The 22,551-nt window shown below is 42.7% G+C and overlaps 1 protein-coding gene and 1 pseudogene across 2 annotated transcripts in view; one reads left to right on the forward strand and one right to left on the reverse strand.

Moving 5' to 3' along the window:
• The window catches only part of Egflam (EGF like, fibronectin type III and laminin G domains), a 178,508-nt gene that overhangs the window by 43,203 nt on the left and 112,754 nt on the right, over positions 1 to 22,551 (forward strand). The window lies entirely within an intron of this gene.
• Positions 3,684 to 4,756, reverse strand: LOC102914417 (peptidyl-prolyl cis-trans isomerase FKBP3 pseudogene; annotated as a pseudogene).

Genomic DNA, 22,551 nt, shown 5'->3' on the forward strand with positions numbered 1-22,551 from the left:
TTTGTGTGTTCTTGAAACTCCACTAAAATTGATCTTTTTTTTTCTTTTCAAAACAAGCAGGTAGGGTACCAAACGCAAACAGAGGATGCGAGCACAAAATTTTGGAGAACAAACCCTAAGCTGGCAGTAAGGAGAGCCGAGAGGTGAACAGACATGGACCCTCAACCCTTAAATTCTCAGATGCTAGCATCATCTACTGATGCTGGAGGGAGGAGGTGAAGGGGAGATAAGGAAAGCCTGGCTGAAAGTGTGACTGAGAAGCAGTCAGGATGCCACATCTCTTTCTCATTTCTCCGTAGCCAGGCAATTGCCTCACTTCTAAAAAGACTAGGAATACAGAAGTCCCAGCGATGAATGGCAGCCTACTGAGGATACGGGTGTCTCGGTGAAAGGTAGAAACTATTCACTGCTGAGGCCTTGAACCTTCTCTAGTTAGCACCCAGAATTCTAGCAGACGGTTCTCTCCTTCAGGTGGGAGATGAGGCCTTTCCTTTGGACTTGGCCAGCCTGAGATGAAAAAGCCAGTGTTGCAGATAGTGAAAACTCACAACCACTACAGACAAGCTCACAGGCGACAGTCCACTCTGACCCAGCTTGCAATGAGTGTTAGATTTCTGAGCATTTAACTAGGAAGATAAAAATCAAGACTGCGCAGGCATCTAAAGAATGTCTCCAGTACCCACACATAATGTCCCAGCACTAGACAAAGAACGGCAGGCAACCAGAGACTGCCGGAATAAGGAAAATTAGTCCTTCCCAGGGATGAGCTCCTTATTGGTCAGCCTTGAAGCTATATACACATCAACACCGGAAACAGACTCAGCAGCTTGTATTTAAATACATTTGAGCATGTACTACACCACACACACACACACACACACACACACACACACACACACACACACACACACACACCACGCATGTAACAATAATAATCAAAGAAAAAAAGGCTATACACTTGAGAGTATGGGTGAAGTCTCTAGGGAGGATACATGGGAGGGGCCGAAGGAGACAGAAGCATTGGGGGAAAGCGATACAATTCTATTTCAATTAAAAATAGTTGATAAAAGAAAGATTCAACTTGGAGAAAATAGAGATTATGAAAAGGGGGAAATATAAAAGAAACACATTCAAAATGCATTCAGATCCTAGACAGATGAGATTCTGCCACCATGGCATGTGGACGGGATAGTAGGCAGGAGAACAGAAATCCTTTTTGAAACACCTCAGTGTCCTTCAGCAAATGTTATCTTAAATAGCACCGGGATATTGATCAACCCATACATCTACACTCAACATTTGCTCACCTGGTCACATCACAGACAAGTGGACCCAGCAAGGCTCACAGTCTTGACCATACGCCTGCTCAGCTCAGGCTGGTGCACTGGTTGGTGGTGTATTAGCCTGGCCTTCTGGTTCACATGAAAGGTAAAGTCCTAAGTATCTCATATTCAAAGCCATTTTCCTAAATTGCAGTTGCTGCTATTATTGCTCTGGTATAATTCATATTCTTCTTGCTTCCCTGTAGCTCGAGTTTTATTTATTCTGTTTATGCATGCATTGTAGTTGTGCTGCTGAGCAAGCTATTTCTCATACCAAGGAGAAAAAATGACCTGTGTGGCAGTCTGCTATACCGGTGATCCCCAGTGAAGAGACCATTCCTCTGGTATTGCCTCCTTCCTAAACTCCTCCCTAGAGTTGGCTGCTGTGTGGGAAGGCCATATGCAGGAGAATCCAAAAGCCCACTGATAACAGGAATGAGTCCTGCTGGAGTCCCAGCCAAGAGCAGACCACCCATGTGAGTGAGTCCACCTTACAGTTGGATCCTCAAGCCCCAACTGGGCAGTCTTGAGATGATGGGTAGTGTGGAGCCATGATGCTTAACTATAGGCTGGTCTCTGTTAATGAATCATAGTGGACAAGCAAGCCTTAAGGTTGTTTTCAGCCATTAAATTCTGGGGTTGTGTGCTAGAGAGGAACAAATAACTAAACAGCTTTTTCTGCTTGCTTGTCCATTGGACCTACTGCCTGATGTAGCCAGGGATCTGCTTTAAGTTGTATTTTTAATGCAGCACTGAAAAAAAAGGGGGGGTTGCTTATAGTTTGTTCTGTTGATTTTTGTAGGTAATTCTCTTAGCAGTGAACTTTGTGTTTTTGTCCAGTTGAGGAAAAAAAAACATTTTAAGCAGCTTAGACATTTAAGGGATCATACAACCTAGGAGTGGAGGGATTCAGTGTTGGTTTTAGACAGGATCCCACTATGTAGCTCAGGCTGACCTTGAACTCAGGATTCTCTTGTCTCAGACTCTTGACTGATGGCTTTACAGGCATGTGCCACACACCTGCCTGTGGTTTTCTAATATTCAGTCAACAGAGTTACACTGACTTCTGATCTTGTTGCCCTGTAGTATTTAGAGTGGTGTGTGACCTTCCTAGACCATGACTGCTATCTTGGTACTTCTCTGGATTGCTGTGGTTTCTGAGTCTAAGTTGCTTTTAGCTTTTTGGGAGGACTGGTTATTCAATCCCTGTAGTTCTGTGTGGGAAAAAATAGTTTCCCAGAAAAAAAATGTCTTTGGAAAGCCATCCCTTAGGAAAAAACAGACAGATTTTTTTTTCCCCTCTGTATTCAAGCAGCCCCTTGCAAAAACCTCTTCTTCTCACAGCTGCTAACTGGAAGATTTAGCCATTACCATATAAAAATGTACAACCACAAAGCTCTTATTAGCATCTTGCAAGCAGCCAACCTAGCTTCTCCCTGTTTTCCTATCCTTTGAAGACCCGGGAAGTCCTGCCCATCAATAGGCCCGTGTCCTGGAAGATGTATGATGAAGTTCTTGCTGGATACTGTCTGCTCATGAGACTCTCTTCATGCTGAGGTCTGGCCTGTAGAAGGAGTGCAAAGCTTGGCATTTTGGTCCAGAGTACTGGTTTTGAAACTAGATGCCTCTGGCTTCTTCTAACCTGAGACCCAAACCTGTTTCTTATATTCCCTTGGGTTTCCTCATACAGAAACCAAGGCATTCAATGTTTGCATTTGGGAGTTGCTCCAAAGTTTAAAATTAAAAAAGTTTTAAGGACTCAGAACATAAACTGAATTTTTGGTAAATGGGTAGCTAGGGACTGGAAATGTGTAGTTCAGAAATATATGCCTTGCCTAGTATGTGAGGTGCTGGATTCAACACTCAACACTATTGAAATAATAAAACAAAAGTAGCCATACAGAAGAAGAAGATGATGATGATGATGATGATGAGGAGGAGGAGGAGGAGGAGGAGGAGGGACTGGAGGAAAAGAAGTAGACTTTAGAGGGGTCTTAAATGTTTCTTTCTGTGAGGTCTCCCTAACCCAAGATAGAAAAAGTAGGCTGATCTTATTTTATATGCTACAGCTCTCTGGTTTTTTTTTTTATTTTTTTTTATTGGTGTTGTTCATTGTTTTCCAAGACAATCCATGACATCTTTATTGAGCCTTTTAGTTTATAATATAAGGTAAAGGAAAAAACAGTTCTCTTTAATACTTTACAGAGCTATAGTGAAAAATCAGAGACTTAAAGGGACTTCCAGGGGATTACATTTCTCAAAAACTGGGATCAAGTAACAAGCGTTAACTCCTCGAATTTTCCAGTTGACTTTTCCCTTACAATAGTAATGAGCTCTAATTAGTCACATTAAGCTTCAAGGCCAAGTCTTTATTGTTGCTGATGTCTTCGGATCTGAAGCATTGGTTTCAGTCAATATCTCCTAATTCCACTTCAAGACTGAGTTTGGCATTTGGTGAAATTTTAGCCTCAGGCTGTTCTTTCTTTGGATCGGGCGCACTCTGGTTCAATCTCCAGTCTGTCCTCCCTTCCATTACTTCAGTCAGGAGCATCCCAGCTTCTGATAACCTTGCCTACTCTGACCTTTAAACTTAAAGGCTTAGCATTTTTCTTCTTCTTTGAACTTGTGTGAACATTAGTATCAAAAACAGTCCCATCCTGGAGTGTCCCTGTATACCAGCAGTGAACAACATCTCCCTTTTTGGGAAAGTTGGATTATCTCCTTTTTTTAGACCCGATTTTGTTTATTTCAGTGGACCTCATCAAGAGTCTCTTCAGACTTGGTTTCTTTGGGTTTATCGTCATCAAGCTTCACATCTTTCACTTGCTCAGACGCTTCGCTTACAGTTTCAGTACCCTTGGAATGCTTACTTTCAAGAAGATGGTTATAGGCGAAAACCAAATGGTCCTTATTAACATTAGCTACATTTTTAATGTTCCCCAGTGATTTATGCTCTGCAAGAAATGAATCTGAACCATGATCCTGTAGAAACTTGATAACATCCTTCTTGGGCAGCTACATACTGAAGAACAGCTGCCACCATCCTCCCTCCCCCTCCCTTCCCCCCCCTCCGTCCCTCCTCTTTCCCCTCTCCTTCTGATGTGTCACAATACCTATCTCCAAGTATACAATACTCTGAACTCTCATGACTGCATTGTAGAGCTCTTGAACTTATTCCCCCCATAACTGAAATGCTGTAGATTTTGTCTAACATCTTCCTTTTCCTTCCAATCTCCACCCGGGGTCTCCAGCACTCAGCCCTCTGCTTCTGCAAGGTCATCATGTTTAGATTCCGCAGGAGTGAGAGCTCATGGTATTTCTCTGTCTGCCTGGCTTATTTCACCCAGCACCATGTCTTCCCGGTTCATCTGTGCTGTTACCCACGGCAAGCTTTCCTTTGCTTTTAAAGGCTGAGTCCAGTGTGCATGCGCCATCTTATCTTTATTCATTCATCCATTGATGGAGACACTCTTCTCGAGTTTGGGGATTGCTTTCTGATTGGCCAGTAAGGGCAGCAAAAACGGAAATGGAAAAAAAGTTTATAAAACATTGGAAGTCTCTTACAGCCTCCAAGATCTTTATCAAACCACAAGCTTGGAGCAAAGTCGGCCATCTTAGAATTTCTAGGGCCAAGGAAGGAACACACAAAAGGCAGAGAAACAGGATGAAGAGAAAATTGCCACCGATCGTACACTTTCTTAAGTAAGAAAAGGGGCATCGGGGCAATGAAATGTGCACCGTGGCAATTTTCTCCAGAGATTGGGGTTGGGGGTAAGGGGGTGGGGTTGGGGGTGGGGGTGGGGGTTGGGGGATTGGGGGGGTGGGCTTCAAAGTCAGATGCCTGAGCTCACTGGAGCTCCATTCCTGCTGCTGTCATTGCCACGGTCACTAAAAATATCAAAGTCTCTCTTCTTTCATGTGTAAGATGGTAACAGTGGTAACTTTATAGGGCTGCTGTATGGAATAACTGCAATGATATCTATATAGTGTGCTTAGAAGTACGGCTTTAGAATCAATCTCTCTTGATTCACTAGCTGAGGGATTTCAGAAATTGCTGAATTCACTCAATTGCTGTGTCGTTGGGTCATCCATGACACAGGAATGTTAACACTGTAAATACACGGGCTCCTTCAGAATATTCTGGCATGTGTTAGACCCTACCCTCTGCCTTTATTGATAAACACCAGCAGCATTATCATGTGAAGTTCCCATTGAGGTGGACACCTGCAACACTCCATTATTTTTTTTAAGATTTATTTATTTATTATGTATACAGTGTTCTGCCTGCATATGTCCCTGCAGGCCAGAAGAGGGCACCAGATCTCATTACAGATGGTTGTGAGCCACCATGTGGTTGCTGGGAATTGAACTCAGGACCTTTGGAAGAGTATCCAGTGTGCTTAACCTCTGAGCCATCTCTTCAGTCTCCAATTCTCCATTATTATCAGCTGTTAAGATGCTTATCTATCTTCAAGAAACTGCACATGCTTTTAAAATGAAAATTAAAATATTTGAAAAAGTAGAAAGAAAATGTAACCACTTTGGAAAAACTCTCAATAAAACTTTTGTTGATAATTTTCTCAGAAAAATATTATTTTCTCAGAAAAATTATTCTGGTTTATATAATCATGCATTGTGTGTATACTTCTGTATTATATGTACAGTCCTGTGTTGTATATGCACTTATGTATTGTATGTACACTCATGTGTTATATACCACTGTATGTGTGTGTATAGCTGTGTGTTGTATGTTCACTCGTGTTGCATGTACAACCTCGTATTGCTTGTAGTCATGTGCTATATATACACTCAAGTGGCATATGTACAGTCATGTGTTATATGTATACTCATGTGGCATTTGTACAGTCATATGTTATATGTATACTCATGTGTTGTGTTTACATTCATTATAGAGACTGCTTTGCTCAAATACATCAGAAAACAATCATTTCCACCTTCTTATTACGACCTCTTGATAAGCATTGTTTAAGTGGCAGGTCATTATGCACATATATGTGACCATAATCCACTTTCACATTCTTGCTGTTTGAATTTTTGTTTATTCTGAGTATATTAAGATGAACATATTTATACAAAAACTTTGGTTTTTTTCTACATAAGATTAATTATTCGATACAGAATGTTAGAATTATATTTGGGCATATTGGTATATATTTAAGGTCTTACATTGTCTATCTACTTTTTAAGAGCAATACCAAACTATGCATGATAGTGCTTCCTGTACTCTCAGCACTTGGAACCCAAGAGAGGGAGAAAACAAGTTTGAGGTCAACCTAAGCTACACTGAGACCTTGTGAGAGAAAACCAAATGCTGGGATATAGCCCAGGGAGAAGGCTTGCCTCATCTGTACAAAATCCTGAGTTCCATCTCCCCCAACACAAACACAAAAATAATTGTATCAAATTAAAATGAAGTATACAAAATGTTCCTAGAGAACTTATCATTATTAAAAATTTGTTTCAGCCCGGCATGGTGGCACATACTTTAATCCCAGCTTCAGGAGGCAGTCATAGGCACAAGGAGGATTTCAGTGCATTCAAGAATAGCCTGGTCAACATAACAAGTTTCATGCCAGGCAGGGCAACATAGTGAGATGTTATGATTTAAAAGCAAAACAAACCAAAACCCAACTAGTTTCATTTAAATGTATGTTTTGTTTTGTTTTTTTTTTGTGTGTGTGTGTGTGTATGAGGATGTGCATAAGCATGCATGTAGAAGTTGGAGGACAACTTTGTATAGTTCACTCTCTCCTTCCACCATGTAGGTGCTGAGAATGGAACTCAGCTTGGTGGAAAAGTGCCTTTACCTGTGGAGCCAACTGGCCAGTACCTTGTTTCAATTACAGGAAACAGTGGCCTCCAGGGACTCAGTAAGAACTGTACTTCATTAATTACTCATGTGTTCTAAATATTTGTCTTATGTGTGTGTTTAAATTCTGTTGTTGCCGGTAATTTGTCTCTTGAAGTCCCATTCTCCCTCTGTGGAACTTAATGTATTTCTTTTGTGTTTTGCATGAGCTCCTTGTGTATCAAATGATATTAATCTTCTATTGGTTTGTAAATATTTGTCCTTAAGTGGTATTTTTATCTTTGGCATTCTTCTCACATAAGAAATGTTTTGAAAAACAGCTCTGCAATCTGTTTATTTTGTGTATGATTTTGTCTAAGTGAAAACTTAGATGTAATAATGCTGGAGTGGCTGAGGGTGACTGGAGAGAATGTCCTTGTTTTATGACTTTACAAATGTTTATTTCTCAAATTCTTTAATCCATCTGGAGTTGAAGTTATGTCTGTATAGAGTATGAATTAAGGCTGGAGATTGATTTTCTCTTCTAATTTGCTAGCCAACTGTCCTAATGCCATCTGAGGAATAATTCTTCCATTCCCCATTGATCCAAGATGCCTTTCTTATCATAAATTAAGTTTTTATATGTTCTAGGGCTATCTGTCCTGTTCTATTGATCTTCCTGTCCATTCCTATGCCAGTTCCGTAGTGTTTTAATTATAGTTTGAAGGACCTTTTAAGTCCACTATTTCAAGAATGCCCAGCAGAGCTAGCACATTGTATGAACGTGAGGGTAAGGGCAATAGATGCTTAGAAATGCCTAATGATTGTATTCTTCTTGTTCATCTTTGAGCCTGAGAAGGCCACACAATGATCACTGTTTGTTGAAAACAGGTACTTAGTAGCGTAGATGTGTCTTTGAAGGGCTTCCAAACATTGGGTCACCTGTACAGGACCTAAGTGACTCCCACTACTGTTTAATTTTCTGACTGATTTTCCCGTGTTCTGTGGTCTTCAAACTTTGATAGACTGTTATTGTTAATACATAATGGTGGTCAACCAAGTCAGGTGAATCATAAGACTAACACTGTTCAATGAGAGATGAGCTAGTAACTTTTGTTACTCCTTTGGAACAGCTTGATTAGTGAGTTCATGGTTCACCTTGCTCCAAATATTGGTCTGAGCTCCATGATGGGGACAGAATGGGAGGAGAGCTATAGCCAACCAACCCTCAGTGATTTGTAAATTGTTACTAATCCCTCTTGTCGTTAGCCATGGTACTTGTGGCTCATCTATTAGAGCAGCACCACTTAGCCTGTCCTGACTGGTAACAGAAAGTGAATCAAAATACTTAGTAGTTGGTATATCACGAATTAAGTCAGATCCTTAGATTAAATTAGATAATTAAGATAGATAACTGCTAGGGAATCAGTGAGGCACATGCAGAATGATTTAACCTTGTAATTTATTCAAACATTTCTCTTTGAGGTAGCAGTGCAGATCGCAGATCTCATTGACTGGGTATTGATTTTCTAACTCAGGAGTTATCAGCACAGTAATTCTAGTCTTAATGATTTCTCTCTTCTCTGATATCATAACATGATTTGCTTGTGTCAGAAAATAGAAAGATCCTCCCGTCTCATCATTTCAGTTAGGTTGATTTGATTTTATTTTTCATTGGGAACTTAAGTCCCGATGGACACCCCAGTATTCTGCAACTTCTGCCCATCATTGACGATCTGTCATTGACGATAACACCATTCATCCCACAGACACACATTATTATGTTCACGTTGTCTTTAAAAAGTTAGGGGTTGGGGGTTTAACTCAGTGGTAGAGCACTTGCCTAGCAAGCGCAAGGCCCTGGGTTCAGTCCTCAGCTCTGGGGAAAAAAAAAGTTGATACGTGAGAGTCCCTTATACTTTCTCAGTTAATTGTAAGAAAGACCTTCTTGCCCTAAATGGGGCAATTCTTGCTCTCGATGGGGCAAACATGGCACAGATGGCATGAAGCTGGTTATGTTAGAAGTTGGTGTCCCTTCAACCAGAGAGAAGACCATGGAGCCTATGGTTGGGAGTTTAGTTTCTTAGGACAACCAGTCTCAACTCCTCCCTGTCACTCATAGTTGGAGAAGAAGGCGTGTCATCCAGTGGGCAAGTTGTATCTCCATCAACCTCACTTTCCCTATGCATAAAATAGGGTTCTCCTGAAGACTGGTGGAGAAAATACATGCAAATTACTGAAGCACAGCATCTGCTCTGTCAAGTGTCTATTCACTTTTATTACTTGTATACACTACAGGTTTTCTGATTCTTTGGGTGAGTAACTGCATTCGTCTTGAACTCTGGTTTTGGGCTCGGAACAACAAGTTCCCTCTAGGATTTCTGACCACATTGTATTTCTTTCCAGTGAGAGGTTATGATTCACTGGTCCCTATGTCTATCTAGTCTCCATCTCTTGTCAGACAAAAATGGACAAACAAACAAACAAGACCCCCCCAAAAAAAAACCAAACAAACAAAAGCCCAGTACTTCATTTCCTGGTGCCCAGTCTCTAGAATGCCTCTGCTTCTATTAGTTATTTTTCTGTTGCTGCAATAATATGCCATGGCCAAGACAACTTATAAGGAAAAAAAAATGTTTATCTTGGCTTGCACTTCCAGCAGGATCTCTTAGCTCCATTATGGCAGTGAGGAATGACTGACAGGCAGCCAATGGCTGGCATGATGGCGGGAACAGGAAGCGGAGGAATCACTTCTTCAACTACAAACAGGAAGTGAAGAGGGAGCAACTTTGAAGTAGGACAAGGCTATAAATTCTCAAAGTCCACCTCTAGTGATGTAATTCTTCCAGCCAGGTTGCACCTCCTCCCCCAAACAATGCCACCAACTAAAACCAAGTGATCATAGAGCTAAGCCGATGGGGGAGCACTTGTCCTTCAAAGCACCACACTGCTTGCCTGTCTTCATTACTTGAGAACAGGGTCTTGACTTCTCCATCCCTTACATTCCTCACACGTAAATTAAGGTAGTGCCTTCCTTAGGGATGTTAGAGGATTGGTGAGTGAACACATCTAAATCCCTGAAAACTATAGCTGAAAGGTTCGTGTCTGTCTAAGTGCTCAGTGCACTATTATTGTTCTTCATTTCCATGCTTTTGTGACTTAGGCGATTTTTATAAAAGATGTAGCATCTCTTCCATATTACAAGCTAATTTTATTACATTCTGTGGCCTTCTGAAACCCACATGACTCCACTCACCCTGATTACCATTACTTCGTTGGCATGAAGTCCAATTAAACTGCCCCCCCTCTTGTGTAGAAAAGTCTTGCTTTGGAATCCCAAATCTGAGGATGGGGATAAAACACCAAAATGTTCTTTGGTCCACGGGCCAAGTGAATAAGTTATATATTTATATGTGACTTCTGCTGGCAGTTGCTATCCATGTAGTAAATCTGTTCTTTGCAACATTCCTGTGGTATTATTTTATCTCAGGATCCTAGCAGTAATTGCAAACATCTATTTTGGAGTGAGAGTCTGTAGTAAAACCTTGGCTTCATCTTCTGTGATCTTGAACTTGTTGTACCTCATTTGGAAAATAGGTATACTGATGCCTGCATCGCAGCTCAGTCTGGAGAGTTGAAAAGGGTAATGCATGTTATGTTGTATGCAGCCGAGCAAGTAGAGAGCTGCAGCCCAGGTATGTCATCCCCTGAAGCTGTTAGCTGCTGAACTGCTTGAGATGGAGTAGGCTGCAGTAGACATGCAGGTCTCTTACCATGCAGTATCTCTGGCCTAGGAGTTTGTGTTTTCTAGGAAGAAGAATCTAGTTTTTATTTTCCCAAGTGTGTCTTCTTGGCTTGAGTGCACTCCGCATAAGATGTCAAGGTGACATTGATGGAGGTGGTTGCCAGGAGATCATACTTAACAAGCTTGTGGGCCAGACCTGTGAACTTACCAGGAATTTTAAAAGCCACCAGCTTTCAGGGTAAAGGGAGGCCACTGCTTTCCTTTCCACTCTCAAATGGCTATAGTCTTTATTGTCTGAAAGACAACGAGTTCTAAGCCCTTTGCAATTGTATATAATAAGCCATACTATAAGCCACAATAAAGTTCACTGGTGGCTGGGATCTATGCTCTCAAAGACCCTGGTTTTGCCAGGAAGGAACTACAAGTGAGGGCTGGCCAGGATGTGCCATAGGAAAACCATAAAGATTGGGTGTTGGGGCTGGGCATGGTGGCTCACACCTTTAATCCCACCATTCAGCAGAGACAGGTGGATAGTGAGCTTGGGGCTAACCTGATCTACATAGTGAGTTCCAGGCCTTTCAAGACTACATAGTGAGACCTTGTCTCAAAATATCCCTCCCACACACATACACACAGAGTTAGGGAAAAAAAAAAAAAGCAAGGAGGTGGATGCTTTTTAGGTCAGGTTCCCAGCAGTCCTCCAGGGCTACCTGTGTTACCAGAAACCAGTGTTGGGTATGAAAAAGGGGGTGGGAGGTGGGGAGGGAGATTTAGTTTGGCATTGGTTTTAGATAGGAAAAGGAAGGAAAGCTGCATTTACCAAAGAATTGGTGTGGCATTCTAGTGCTCTAAGTGGCACTTGGAGAAAGGATCAACTTTGTGGTCTTGCAAATATTTTTTTAAACTAAAATTTTGAAATTGTAATGTATGTATACAGTGTCTTGTTATCATGTCCAACCCTTATCAGTTCCAGCTCCTCCCAGGATTACCCATCACATGTTCATAGCCTCTTCCTTTGGCTTTTTTAACTTTTGAGACCCCTGAGTCTAATTAGTGCTGCCCACACATGTATGCCTGTGGGATCGTGCATCGGGTCATGAGGAACCCACCAGCAGGCAGACACCTAAGGAAAAGTTAACTCCTCCCACCGGCAGCCATCAGTTGCGAATAGCTCCTTAGCTAGGGGTGGTACCTTGGGAACTCCATTGGTCCTCCATGCTGGATGGCTTTGTATTATTGCTTTTGCAGCTTAGACAGTCAGCTTCAGGCAGCCAGGTGAGAAGGCTCCTGCCTGGGCAACCAGGATCTCTTACTGGGGTTGTGATGACAAAAAGAATGATGCCTTTTCTCTTTGCTCATTTTACTTGCAAGCAATTTCCAGTTTACACAAGTGTGTATTCCACATAGATTTCAGACTTACACAGTAGTGTTTCCATAGAGCCTTTATTCAGCGTCTTCTGATGTAAATGTCTTACATTACCATGGTGATCAGTTATCAGCTCTAAGAAATTAACATCAATACAGTGCTATTAACGACAGAAAGTTATTATTCAAACTCTACCCATTTTCCCCGGTACCTTTTATTTTTAATCCAATCCAGGATCCCACTCTGCCTTTTGATGTCACATCTCTTTAATGCTGTCAGTGGCAGATGCTCAGTTTGTTTTCGTCTTTCGGGACATTGATGCTTTTCAAATGGGTTATTATTTTCATGGTGACACTTAATTTAGGTTTGTCAGAAGTGGCATACTCTTCTCATCTCATTTCATCCTATCTGACACGTGGCTAGCCTGGTTCAGCCCTGATGAGGGGTTTAGCTCTACTCCAGAGTGGATTCTTGACTCCCCCGGATTTATATGTGGACACTAAGTCCCCAAAGAGTTCAAAGGTAGGGCATTTGGAGGGTGACCAGGTCATGAGGGTACATCTCTCACAACTGGCATTAGTACCCCCTAACAGAGGATGAAAAATGTCAGCCTCCTCTCTACCACATAAGGATCCAGCAAGAAGGTATCATGTGTGAACCAGAAAGAAGGCTTCACTAGACACCATGCCTGCCATGACTTAACCATGGACCCCCTGGTGTATAGGTATGAGAAACACATTTCTGTTGTTTTTAATACCAGCATATGGTATTTTGTTATGGTTGCCTTCACGGACTATGACAGGCTCCATGTTGTAGAGTTTGTGAACGTGAAAAACCTTGACAGCAGTTTGCAAACATTTCTGGTATGATACTTTGGAGCTGTGCAAACTGTTTCTCTTGGCTGCTTCAGGGAGCCTTCACTTTGGATTTGCCTGCAATGATTACCTCTGACATCCTAATGGCAATATTCTATCCGCAATGACCCTGCCTGTGGGCACAATAGCCCCCAAAGATGCTTTGTTCTAGTAGCAAGCCAGTGACATTCGGGGGGGGGGGGGCGAGTTTTCTGTAGATACAGGCCACCTTCTCTGAGGCCATCAGAAGATGAAGGCTGGTTACAGGTCACAGACTTATGACCTTAGTCCCTCCAAAGGCCTCTTTCCTGCCTGTGGCTGTGGGCACACAGCATGGAACACAACACCTTGGGTTTTCCCTGTGCCTCTCAATGCCTTCTTTGGAAAGATGGGCCTTGTTAAGAGTTCAGTTCCCAGAACCAAATGGTAGAAAGGAAGAAATAACACACACACACACACACACAGAGAGAGAGAGAGAGAGAGAGAGAGAGAGAGAGAGAGAGAGAGAGAGAGAGAGAGAGAGAGAGAGAGAGACTAATGAGGCTGAACTTTAGATGAAAAGGAAGAACATTGAACCATATTCCAATCCCAGCAAGTCACTAACTAGCATAGGGCAAAAGGTTTTCAACCTCAACTGTGATAGTATTTCTGGGGATTGAGAGAGGCTCCATGCATGTCTGCAGTGGGCTGTGTAAACATGGCACCTGGAAGAGTCAATCCAGGTCTGTGGTTAATTTAGAGGTGTGAGTATAGATGGAAAGGAGGCTGGTTAGGGTCCCAGGTGCAGCGCAAAGGGAACAGGGACTTACTCAGTCAGTTGTTTACTTAGCTTCCCATGTCTACACTGGGCCAGCACACAGGATGAAAGAAGACTGGAGGGGGGTCCCAAATGTCCCTGGCCTCATGAGGCTTACAGTCTATGAGTGTCAGGAGTGGCACAGAGAGTCCATCTGAGACAGAAGAGAGAAGGGGACTTGACAGTGTGCCCTGGTGTCCCAGCTACACGGTACATGAGAGGAGGGGACAGATACAGGGAGAAGATGAGGGATCTAGCCTGCAATATTGGGCATTTGGTGTGTTTGTGATTGAGGAAAACAAATCTCAAACTTTTAAGTAAATTGGGACACATTCATAATTAGCCTGGGGTGAGTTTGGCCCAGTAGCCGTAGGTTGAAATTGCCTGCCAGTAAAGCTTCTACGCTGCAACCTTGTCCAAATGTCATCAGCAGGATTTATAGTCTATACTCCTCTGCCCCCAATTGGTACATGAGTTGTAGGGTATTATGATTGTAGGGAAGGATGAGCATGTTACTTATAGGCATTTATGTGTATCTGTGTAATGTGTGTAAACTTCTGTGTATGTGTGTGCTTGTGTGCATGTGTGAGTAACTGTGTGTGTGTGTGTGTGTGTGCGCGCGCATGTGTATGGTGATAGGTACCCATGGTGGAAATGTTCAACCTTCTTTCTTGCTTTCTTAGACAATGTGAGAAGCTAGCTTGAGCCCCGACTCCAGTTTCCGTGTGGGGGTCAGGCACATGTACCCATGGATGCCTCAGCCCATATCCTAACCTTGTCAACCCGCACGCCAGAACGATGGCCTGAGTTCCAGTGTTAGACTTTGTAATAGTGGACTTCAAAGGGGAGCCTGACTGTGACAGCCATGGGCTGCCTCACACAAAGAGGCTCACGGGGCTCTGGAAGACAAGACCTCTTGCGGTCTGGTGTCTGGGTATCCCCCAAACCCTGGCTTGAGTAGAACAAGCCCTGTTCTGTGCTTTCAAGTCAGGTTTCTGCTGCCTTGCAGGCATTAACTTGGAAACATTTTCTGTGCGGGGAATTTAGTCACATCTTTACAACGCTACTGTAGTATTGTAGTAACAATAGAACACGCTTCAGAAGACACAAATGTGGGTTTGTTTTCTTATTCAGGATTTGCTATTTTTGGTGAGCCAGGCACTTTTTACTGCATCAGTGACTATAACGTGGTTCACTCTCTGAAAATCAAATAACGGGGAGCTGGCCACGTGTTTCTGTCACAGACCGTGTTTTGGTTTGCATTTGAAGTGGTTTTATGAATTGGCTTGCAAAACTAAATGAATCCGAGATGAATTTTGCTCAGTAAGTTGAAGTATTTTACAAAATAAAATTACCATAAGAAATTGATCTAATTATTTGGAAGTTTCTAATGCAAAACAAAACAAAACAAAACCCTAATACTCTGTGTGTGTGTGTGTGTGTGTGTGTGTGTGTGTGTTATTTTTTGTTTGTTTGTTTTTTAACTTTCCAGAGAAGGAATCTCAGAAATAGCTCCTCCCGGCAAAGAAGCAGCTTTTGTTTAGATATCTCTTTGGAGATGCAGCTCTTAGCTTACAAGAACACAGCTTCAGGGCTGTGTTCAGGGCTTGCTTTATGAGTGAATGGTGCTCGTTTATTCCACTTACTCAACACTGCTTTTCTATATGGAACACAATTGCATCATCTACAGCCATCATCGTCAAGATGGAAACATTATGTTTTGTCTTGGTGCTTGATTCTTGTTTGCCCCAGACGTGAGTGGCTCACTGTTGGGGGGAGGGGGGTTGATGGTGGGGGAGCACTGCTATGTGTCCTCACCATAACAGACAAGCTCTCAGCCTAATTGAGATCAAACTCTTTCTGCTTCCCGGAGAGTTCTTGGAGAGCCAACACCGGCTTTTGTATGCCTTACATAAAGTCTGAATCCGCTTTGATGACTCCACGAGTGTAGAGATGGGAAGAGAGTTTCTGTTGTGGCTGGAGGAGCTTTTCGGGAAGGGATTACTGTGATCGTCTATGGCTGTGAAGACCATACCCAGACGCCTTCTTGTCTCTGAAGTTGATACAAGCCTGTTTCCTCCCTTTGGTTGATGGTTCCTCTGGTCCTTCTAGATCCACCATGCTTTCCTGACTGGAGTTTGTCTCTATCCCAGGGGTGACACCATGGGCTGCCTTATCCCTGCCTGTAGCCTGCCCTTCCATATCCCAGGAGTCACGGAATTTCTCTGTAAGCAACGTTCCTGTGCAGCAACTACAGCTTCAAAGAACACCAGCTGACAGTCTGCCTTGCCCTCCAGAACAGGTCAAACAAATACGCAGAGATGTCGCACTCAGCATGCAGACACGGCTTGGGGAGTCTTTAGTTCTTCTAGCTGCCATTTGTGTGTCCTGGATACAAGCCCTAGAATCCTATCCTCTGGCCGGAACCACACTGTAGACAACTGCTTCTTGAATGAAAAGAAGCAGGGAAAGGCTGCCCTCCCTTCATGGTGATGAAAAACCTTATGATGTTGATAGCCAAGAGGCAGCTGGCTAAAATTGCCATCCTGGATTAGCTAGCCGAGCTGCTCCCAGGCCCAGGGATGAAGGGAGCTTACATAAAAAGAGACTGATGGAGACAGCGCAATTATGTTCTGGAAGTCATGGTGGGTGGTGATGGTAAGTCCCCAGAACATAGGTGGGACTCTGGATAAAAAGAAAGATGATAACGCCAGAGGCCTGCCTGACATCTTGTTCTACTTTACCCGGGCACAGAGGGCTTTTTCTGGGCCACAAGGGGCTGGGCTAGAGGAGGAGAATAGAGAGCCACAGGCTATACATGGAAGGGATGGGCAGGGAGGAGGGTGTCGAGGGAGCTGAAGACAGGGGAACAAAACAGAATCACGAATCACACGGAAGCACACAGCCCGAGGCAGGAGAGAGGGAGGAAAGAACACCCAGATTTTATTCCTCGCTGTGCCTCGTTCCGTCTCTTTGGCAAGATCTTACATCCCTAGACCATACAACTCTGTTTCTTCGCCTAAAAAGTAGAAATAATGCCCGCCTCAGCCCAGTAATGGTATGGATGAATTAACTTCCAGTGGACATGGTAGGTTGTGCAGAGATCTTTGCTACAGGTCTCTTTAGTAATCGAGCAAATGCTTGCAAGATGAGGGCGAGAAGACTAGCCAGAGGGTGAAGGAAGCTGAATATAGCAACAAAGAAACTTTGAAAACCAAAACGCACATGGGCAAGTGGCGTAAGATTTAGAAACCAAGAAAATACGACTTCCAGCCAGCAGTGAGGGGCAAATAGGAGCTGACTAATGCTTTCAGTAATTTAAATTTTCCAAAGATTTTTAATCTCTCTTTCCCACTGTGTCTCTCCCTTCCCTGCGACCTCTCTCCTTTTAAAAGAATGTTTACATGGTAAGATACTGGGTCATTGCCTGGATAGCCAACAGTACCTGTCCCTCTACTGATGGACAGTTTAATTGTTTCCAGTAAAAATAGATTAAAGAAACAATTAACAATGGTGTGAAATACAGACTTACATGAGGAGAAGACCAATACCAGCAGAATAGTCACTGTCTCTGGAAGCGGAGAAGCAAGCGGGCAGGGATGGAACATGGAGTTTTATCTGTATTTGTTTAGTTTTTATTTTTAAAGAAATCTGGAAAATAAAATTATAACAAGTAGTAATAATTTTAGTGTTATACGGAAGCTAGTTGTTTGAAGAAAGAGAAAAATATCTTTCATTTTTATTTATTTATTTTTATTTTATGTGTGTGCCTGAGTGTATGTATGTGTACCACATGCATGCACGTGCCCACAGAGGCCAGGAGAGGGCATCAGATTTCCTGCAACTGGAGTTCCGGGTTGTTGCGAGATGCCCCGTGTGAGTGTTGGGAACTGAACCTTGGTCCTCTGCAGGAGCAACAAGTGCTCTTGACTGCAGAGCTGCCTCTCCAGCCTCAGAGAGAAATATATTACAGTCAGATGTGCAGACAGCTTGCTGGAAGCACTGACCCACCAATTCCAGTTAAGAATGTTCACAGTGATGTGAAGCCACAACCCTGTGCATGGGACCTGCTAATCTACCCCTGGACCCCGTGACACCCTGTAACCAACCTATCCTCTGCGCCTTCACCTCCTGTGAACACCTATGTTGACAGCCCTCTCTTGGGATTAGGAGCCCAAGGAGACAGACATGTTTATGAGACCTCATTCCTGACCAGAACTTCCTTAGAGAATCTGAAAGAGAGTAGGAAGGATCATGCAAACTCCTGCCTTAGTTATAGCCAGCCACTGAATAGCAAGGAGTGTGTATGTGTCGGGAGGGGGTGTCCTGTGTCCTTTGCAGCCAGCCACTCCCTGATAGAGGTTCAGTCACAGCCAGTAGGCAATTCCATGTGACATTTTAATGCCCCTAACAGCCTCCTTCCCGGTTGTCTTGAGTTGACTGTGATGGTTGTCATGAGAGATGGGTCCACAAGCTGAAGTAGGTCTATTACCTTTTGTTGCGGAGAGCAAATCTGCATTATTGATTACAAACTGTATTTGGCCTTATCATTCAATAGAGGAAAGGAGACTGCAGACCTGCGACAGCTCTGTTCATTCTAACCGGCTGGTGCAAACTCGGCCCTACCTCGCAGATTTCCTTCGTAACTGAGGGCATTGGCTGGACTCCTAACCCCACAGTTCTGACCTTTAGATGCAAAAAAATACTTTTTGCAAGAAATTTCTTTAAAATGTGAGAAACCAGGATGCTAACATGGTGTAAAGCTTGTCAAATAGAAGTAAATAGGGAAGTAAATAGTCCTTAATCTCATCTGCCTAAATGTCACAATCAATCATTTTCTCTTGCCATCAAGTTAGTTTTCAAATAAATCCATCATAGGGCTGTAATCAAAACACTATGGTCATTTGGGCACATTTCTTAATGTTTACACTGTATTATTGTAAAATATAGTGTAAAATTGTAAAGAATTGCACTGTATATTACAGGCATGAACAGGGTGTGATTCCTGCCTTGTTCTGTACACATGCTTTTAGATGGAAATAAATTCAGGTGTATGGAAGAGTTCCACAGGTGGTGAGAAGAATTCCTTCATACTTTGACTCAGTTTCTCCTCGTGCTCACCCCTCCATAGCTGTGGTGCTCGTTGGTCAAATCTCATTTAGTGAAAGCATAATTCTATCGTTGAATTAATTGGAATAACAATATCAAGGAAGCCACACACTCTGTCTGGAGTTACTCGTTTCTACACTAATGTCTTTTTTTCCCCAGGTGAATCCAAACCAAGGTGGCACATGTGTGTGACGCAACCCCATGTGTTGTCTGGGAGATGTAGTATAATCAACCTGGCTATTACCCTGTCCCTGCACATTTAGATCCTTATGGTGTCCCTGTACCCCGAGAGGTGCTATGCAGAGCATCTTGCCGGTGCAGCCTTCTCTTCTTTTCAGACTCTCCCCTCAGGCAGTTCATCACACTTCTAGGAGCCAAAAGACAGGAGACAGAGTCATGGCTGTGGACGCCACTGATATTGCCACACGGTCTTCCAACACACCCGCATTCTCATTTGCATCCATACCTGATTATTGGAAGGCAGTACGTGCACGTACTCTTGTCAACATCCCTTACTCTCACTTAAACATTTTGGCCTAATTTAATAGGCGAAGCCAGCGTTTCCAGTTTTTAGAAATCGTTTCTTTCATAACTCACAAATTTGAATATTTCCCTGTGAGTGTTTACTGGCTATACTTCTTGTTTGAGTTTTCTCTTCATATCTAATTTATTAAGGTTTCAGTATGTTTTCTCATCAATATTTATGCGTTTCATAATAAAGATATCCCATGGCCTGCCATTTAGCAGCAATTACTTACCCCTCAATCTGCTGGTTTGAGTTTTCCTTTTGTGATTTCTGAAATGCGTCATGAAAATTTCATGATTTAGAATCAACTTGTTTTCTTTTGATTTATTTTTTAGCCTCTTTTAAGCTTAGAAATTTCCTCCACCAAAAAATAAATATGACCTCGAAATCCAAGTGCATCTTGTCATTTGATTTACCAGGTGTCTCAGGTTCGTCTGGAATCGTTTTGGTACTTGGTCCAGATGGCTACCTTCCGTGCTCACTCCTATCTCCATAGGTGGCGCCCAAAGGTCATTCACGTGTTTCCAGCTGACTGGGGGTCATACGTTCCTTTTTCTCTGTGGCCCCAGGCCGAATCCCAGCAGCCATCCTGAATCGTTCTTCCCCTCCCTCTCATGCATAGTCAGCTGTCGCTCCCAGACTGGTGGATGTGGGTTGGAGACGCTCTTCCTCAACCCGAGGAAAAGCAAGATGTTTCTTCTTCTGGCTAGGGCACTTTCCTCACTCACATTTTGTCGGCCTGGTTCTTACAAATCAGGCAGAACCAGGTGTGTGTTTGCTGGGTGCAACAAAATTGCTACATTGTTCCCAACAGTAATGGTCCTTAAACCCAATTGCAATGTTTGTTAACTTGTTTGTGGGCCCACATCTTTTTATCCTTACTGTGACCTCACTCACTGACCCAGTCCCTTGCACATTTAGGGAGCTCAAGTTATATTTGTTAGATGTGTTGAAAGAACGAAGAAATGAGTGAAAAGGACAATTGAAATATGAGTCATACCAATGCCTAGCGCAATTTGGTGTAAATTCTATCCAGAGACTATGACAGTAAAAAAGACAGATTGCTGGAATTTATGTTTTTATGATATCAAGATGGGTGCTGCGGTTGGCATTTTCCCTATCCATCTCACTTTCTGTATAGGAGCCATTACTGCAGTGCAAAGACTTGGAAACACACACACACACACACACACACACACACACACACACACACACACACACACACATGACTCCCCTGCAGTCAGCATTCTGGATATAAACTAGGTTCTACCAAACAAATATGCTCTTGGAAGATAGAGAGAGCAAGAACGGGTCAGAGGCCACTTCCCTGCTGCTGTTTCTGCAGCCAGGTCGGGTCGTCAGACTATGAGAACTCAGCATTCCAGTGTCCATTACTCTCCTGGCTGTCTAGGAGCAGCTGTGGTACCAGAACTGACAGTGGGAAGGTAGGGGCCTCTTGGTTCTGAAACTCGGCTTTAGAGTAGAAGCCCCACCTCATTCCTTCTGCCTCTCTTTCTTTCTATTATCCGTCTGTCTGTCTATGTATCTGTGTGTCTGTCCATCCATCCATCCATCCATCCATCCATCCATCCATCCATCCATCCATCCATCCATCTATCCCTCATCTATCTCTCTCCATCACAATCTGCTTATCATAACCATTGATGGAAACTACTATACTCCAATTCTCTGGCCTTCTACCGACTTCTGTAACTATCTTTTTTTCCTTAAAGATTTTAGGATGTTTTCTAGTTTATGGACTGAACCGTTACAGATATACAAGGAATATGACTGACCCCCTTTTCCTCAACTAAGCAAGCATCCTGCCTCCATCAACCTTAACTTTTCCCAGGGCATAGTGCGAAGTCCTGTTCCTATGACTACAGATAAATCTGCTGTTGGTTATCTTAATGCTTCTGAAGGAATGTTAAACCATTTCCACCATCTTTGTCCTCATTTTTCCAGCCTCCTTTGAGGTTGTCTAAGCATAGACCTTGTAACTCAGCAATGAATCTGGCCTGAAGTGGCAATTATACAATCAGACCCAATAATAAAGTTATAGTGAGAAAATATTGTTGATTTAATGGCTAAGATCTTTAACTTATCAAAAGTTCTTATAAAACAATGAGAAAAAAATTCAATTGACAAAATTTAAAAACACAAAGTGTCCAAAAAGTATTAGATATTTAATTTAAAAAATTAATTTTATGAAGGTCTTTTTGTTTGTTTGTTTGTTGTTGTCGTTGTTGTTTTCTGAGACAGGACCTCCCTATGTAATTTCAGCTGGCCTAGAACTCATTCTGCTGTCTTGTCTATCTTTGAACTCACAGATTTGCCTGCTTCTAGCTCCCTAGTGCTGGCATTAAAGTCGTGCACTATCATGCCCAACACACCGGTGATTCAGGTTTTAGAACTTGGGCTATCACTCAGCAGTCTCGTGACATATTCAAGGCCCCAGGTTCAATCCTCAGAACTGCCAACGTGGTGAAGGGAGCCTTAAGTTTTTCATGGAAGTGTAAGATTCACAGAAACATTGAGAGGAATGATCTCGGCACTAGGTAGAGGCAGAAAGATCATTGGCGATTAAGTTCCTGAATGTAGGTACCTGTGGGAAAGTGGGGGCTGCCTCCTGGCCTCCTAGTTCCTGCTAAGTGAATCAGGCTTCCATTAGTTACCCCAACTGAAAATGTGGAGTTCTGTTATTGGAAACATTGGTGAAGCAATTAATTATTTAATTACTCAAGAAAGAATGAGAATAGCAGGGTGAGAGATGTCTGAAGGCATTTTTAAGATACGTATGAAATATCGAATTAGCAGTATTATAACCAAGGTTAACAGCAACTGCCTCAGCTTTTCAAAACCATTAATATAACTCAAGTAATAAAAACATCTTAGTTATGGGGAGGAGATAAGAACATTGGTGAACAGCCTTAGAAGTAAGAAATTGGCCCATTTAAATAGACACACTAGATTTCTGTAAATTGCAAATATCTGACTGATAAACCACAGAACTCTAAAGAGTAG

This window comes from Peromyscus maniculatus, chromosome 15 (assembly GCF_049852395.1).
Source record: "Peromyscus maniculatus bairdii isolate BWxNUB_F1_BW_parent chromosome 15, HU_Pman_BW_mat_3.1, whole genome shotgun sequence".
Lineage (NCBI taxonomy): Eukaryota > Metazoa > Chordata > Mammalia > Rodentia > Cricetidae > Peromyscus > Peromyscus maniculatus.